The sequence below is a fragment of the Sinocyclocheilus rhinocerous genome, unplaced genomic scaffold, assembly GCF_001515625.1.
Source record: "Sinocyclocheilus rhinocerous isolate Xijiao unplaced genomic scaffold, SAMN03320098_v1.1 scaffold2491, whole genome shotgun sequence".
NCBI lineage: Eukaryota > Metazoa > Chordata > Actinopteri > Cypriniformes > Cyprinidae > Sinocyclocheilus > Sinocyclocheilus rhinocerous.
This window is the reverse complement of record NW_015647049.1, coordinates 438,819-443,772: the sequence shown is the minus strand read 5'-3', so window position 1 is coordinate 443,772 and position 4,954 is coordinate 438,819. Positions and strand designations below refer to the sequence as shown.

The window sequence follows — 4,954 nt, the reverse complement described above, 5'->3', positions numbered from 1 at the left end:
GGCGATAGAAAATACAGTTTGTACAGTATAAAACCCATTACGCTTATGGAGAGTCCTCATAAACCACAAATTCAAGTACGTGTGTGTGCGTGTGCGTGCAATTGTGGTTTAGTTTTGAAATGAAATATCATGTGCTGAGATGTGTCTGTGCTCATTTTATGAATTGTGTTATTGTTTCACTTCTCAGGATTTTGTGAAGAACATTTCAGGTGTTGCTAAAGTCTGGATTGGTCTGACTGATATTGATGTGGAGGGCAGATGGAAATGGGTTGATGGCAGCACACTGACCTCTGGGTGAGAAATCACTGAATTAAAATCGAGCATCATGTTAGTTCAGGCAGGCCACGTCAGTCAAGCTCGCATCAGCTGACGATCAGCTGTTCCTGACGTGTACCAATCCAGATTCGACACCTATTACAGCGGTCTATTTAAATCCTATTCATTCAGCCCCTCTTCTATTGCTTGGCTGCATGCCACTTCTAACTCCCTCCTCCATCCCCAACTCCTCCTAGCCGGGATTTATTTATTTAAATCTGATATGTGAGGTGTTTGAGTACATGGCAATCATCCTCTATGTATCTGGATGTTTACTACAACTCATGTTAAATTGTGAATTGTTTCATGGATGCATGATTACTGGATCTGTTCTGTTACCCCAGGGGGGTTTGATTTGCTGCTCTCCCCGCTATGCCTAGGCATGGCTGCATGGACGGGCATGTGGAGTTCGCCCAGAACAGAACCATTCCGCCAACATTAACTGTATGCTTTATTGTAATAAATATTCTTTGACGAAAGTGGTCCTGACTGAACTGACTATTATGTAATAAAAAAGATTCTCAAAATCTGTATCATATCACACAGAAAGCAGCACTGAACATCTAATGCTGATCTGTAGTTTCAGCTTCTGGAAGCCTGGAGAGCCAAATGGAGACAGTGAAGAAGAACTGTGTTGTGACTTCTTCATCAGGGTGGCGTGACCATTCATGTGAAGAAGATTTTAAATGGATATGTGAGAGAAAAACATAAAATCTGTAATGTGATCACTAATAGGAAACAGGTAAAAAAAAATACAATAAAATTGTACTTGTTTTTATTTTTTGTAAGCTAAATATACAGATATATACCGTATGACACCAGTTACCGCTCTTTGACGTTGTTTTGGAACGCTCAAATTGAGTTACGGTGCTCTGCCTTTGTTTATCCAGGCATCAGTATGAAGTTACTGTGCCGGTCTGGAGTTATACGGTATTCTGCCATTGTTTTACTGTCCATTAAAGTCTGTCACATTTAAATTACAGTGTATCTTGTGTACTTTCATTCATCTGTCACTGAAGCACTTCATTAGACAAAGGAATTAGATAGATTGCAATCTACCAAACTGTTCACAATGCACTGTAAACAAGCAAAGACAAGATAACTTGGCAACAATAAGTAATCGTAAATAATCTTTAAAGTTTTTTTTTCTTTTTCTTTTTATAATGCAGATTATTCACTCTGTGCCAGCCTGTCAGTCTGAGGCTGCCCACTTCTAGTTGCACGAGTGTGGACTCGAATGCAGTGACAGTATAGCATGTATCACACATAAAATCAGTAATCAGTAACAGTTCGCAATTAAATCCATATCCTACCTTTTCTTGTAACTCAATAAAATCCATGGCAACGAATGTCATTGGAGATGTTTAATCCACAAGCATTCTGAGCATTATTCCTACTTGCTGGCATTCACATTAACCCACAAGTCCTTTTCTTAGGTTAGGCTATTTTCATTTAATTCGATGCAAAAGCAATTAAGCTATGTCTTGCATTCTTTTACGTTAGTGAACATTGCAAATAAATTCAAAACGGTATCCACTCACATGTTTAACTTTTTGTATGGTTGTTACAGTCAGAAAAACAATGAATACAGTCACATTACTATATGTTATAGCCTATGAGATTAGGATCACTAGTAACCTGTACGGCTCATTAAGGATATGACAGTTGCTAGGACTGCTATAATCCTATACCGAGAGGGAAGATGGTGATGGTCAAACAAACTAAAATAAGGTAAAAGTAAAACGAAAAGGTCCTAATAGCTGTAGGAAACTAAAAGGAAAAGGAATGATCTGCCCATGATCACTAGATTTTATACAGGTGTTACTATAATGATTTTGTAAATGGTGATCAGCAACCAAATATTAAGACTGTGGAAGTTACTGCCTTTTGCTTTGGCGTGACATCTCACTTTTTTTGCAGATAATGCAAAGGCAGAGTACAGTAACTTCATAATAGGGGTAAAAATTAGTTTGAGCTCAAGATTTTTGTTTATGTCGGCACAGGATATCACATGTTCCTGACCACAGCTGCAAAAGCTCAAAACCAGAACACTTCCCTTAGTAGAACAAATTTTACCAAATAATGTACTTTCTATCTATCTATCTGTATTGAATGCAGTGTAAGTCGCTTTGGATTAAAGTGTATACCAAATGCATAAATGTAAATATAAATGCAAATAGAAAAACATTGAGATGATGTGATCTCTTATGAGATGACGACTCCAGACATCAGTAGCTTAATAGCTTAAAGGGCACAAAAGGTCTGATTGACATGTAAATACTAATTTTATCAACCCAGGGTGGAGGAGAAAAAAAAAAAGATGAAGCTCAAGAGAAGATGACAAAGAGATGAAGATCTATGCTAATGCCGATCCTATAAACAGTCATGATGTCAGGAAGAGACTCAAACACCAAGCAGCCCAACACACATGTACTGATTTTATTATAACAGCTACTAACACATTTTAATCACGTTAGTGTTAAGGGCCTTGTGACATGATCATGCCAATATGCTCATGTGAAGAAATGTCTCTTAGTAAGAGAAACCACTTATTAGTTTCACTTCTTCTAAAGTGTTTTTCGTACAGCATGTCAAAAGCTTTCCTTAAAGACACATTATTTGTAATTTCATCCACATACAAATATTTTACCCCTAAAGAAATGAAGAGTACTTTGAAAATTTTTCAGAGCAAAAAGGACCCGAACACCACATGAGGGTTAAATCAAGTAGTTTGTAGGAAATATCTGACATGTAAGTGCTCACTGTATCAACCCAGGGCAGGAAATGTTATTTTTTCTGATCCAATATTTCCTCTTATTCAGCTGATAATATATTTTGTAATTAAAAATAAGAATAAATAAATAAATAAAAATTAGAAGTAACTTCATTTATATAGTTGTTTATTGGAGAAGCACAGTGTTCTTCTGATAGGTGTAACAGTGTGTTACAGTGTGACTTGTGGCATTGGTGACATTTGCAGCATCAGCATCTGAGAAGTACTTATTCATGCTACCAAAAGCAACTAGTTCTCAACCAATCTGTTTTTTATACAAATATTGTAACTGTAGTGAAGGAGCACAGTTATATGAAGAGTAACTACAGTGCATTTCATTATGAACTGCAGTAAATGAGTACAAGAGAAAAAGCTTACAAAAAAGCATCTTACTAGGATACCACGTGTTCATAACCACAGAGGTGCCTTATAAAAGTAAAGGCTCAAAGCAAAAGTTCAGAGCAGTGCAGCCCACTTGAAGCAACACCGTCTAATAACCTCACATTTACCACCATCAGACTGAATACATCTTGAAGATGAACCTCTATGCTAATGCAGTTCCTGTAAACATTCATGATGTCAGGACAGCAAAAGAGAACACCAGGAGACACCAAACACCTCAACACACAGGTACCGAGACTCATTTCATTATAACAACACATATTTGTCACACACATAACACACACATTTGAGTTATATGAGTGTTTAAGAAACATTTATCTTCAGGAAGTGATTGTGTGAAGATCAGAAGCTCCAGAGCAGCTGTAGTGTGTTTGGTGCTGCTGTGTGTTCTTCTGCTGACTGCAGTCATAGTGCTGTGTGTCCACATCCATACAAAGAACACAAACTACACAGAAGAGAGAAAAGAGCTACTTACCAAGATCACCAGCCTCACAGAAGAGAGAGACCAGTTACTAACCAGGAATACAGAACTCACAGAAAAGACAGACCAACTACTAACTACGATCACCAACCTCACAGAGGCGAGAGACCAGCTAGTAAACAAGAACACGCAGCTGACAAAAGAGAGAGATGGATTATTATCAAGTAACTGTGACCTGATTAAACAAATAGACCGACCACCTCAGGAGAAAAATGAACTGTTGAAAAGTATTAATGAAAAGGGTAATTATGAACTATATTAAAACTAAAACAACCACTTATTCGGAGATCAGTGTGATGGGAATAAAGTGCTAATAGTTGAACTGGTTGTGTTTACAGATGGATGGATTAACTATCAATCCAGTTTTTACTTTATTTCCTCTGAGTGGAAAAGCTGGACTGAGAGCAGAAGATACTGTACAGAGAGAGGAGCAGATCTGATCATCATAAACAACAGAGAGGAACAGGTGAGTGAAACTAATTTTGTAACTATAGTCGATAGGAAAAAAAATAATTACTGTAACATAAAAATGTGTTATTGTTTCATTTTCTCAGGATTTTGTGAAGAAAATATCTGCTAATGCTAATGTCTGGATTGGTCTGACTGACAGTGATGTGGAGGGCAGATGGAAATGGGTTGATGGCACCAACATGACCTCTAGGTGAGAAATCACTGAATTGAACTGATTATTTTCTAATAAATTATTCTCACAGTCAGTATCATATCACACATAAAGCAGAACTGAACATCTAATGTTGATCTGTATTTTCAGTTTCTGGGATCCTCGAGAGCCCAATGGAGGAAGAAGAGAGAACTGTGCTCTAACTTATTCACCAGGATGGGCTGATTATCCATGTAGTGATCTTTTTTTATGGATCTGTGAAAAGAGCAGTTTAAAATAAGTCATAAAGGCTCATCTTTCCCCTAGCTATTTTTAAAGGAACTGCAACTGCTAGAACAGAAGTTTTTTTTTTTTTTTTGCA

General features: G+C 37.2%; 1 protein-coding gene across 2 annotated transcripts in view; it reads right to left on the bottom strand.

Moving 5' to 3' along the window:
• Nucleotides 1-4,954, bottom strand: part of LOC107708610 (cell adhesion molecule 2-like) — a 408,667-nt gene that overhangs the window by 192,084 nt on the left and 211,629 nt on the right. The gene's annotated exons all lie outside the window — the stretch shown is intronic.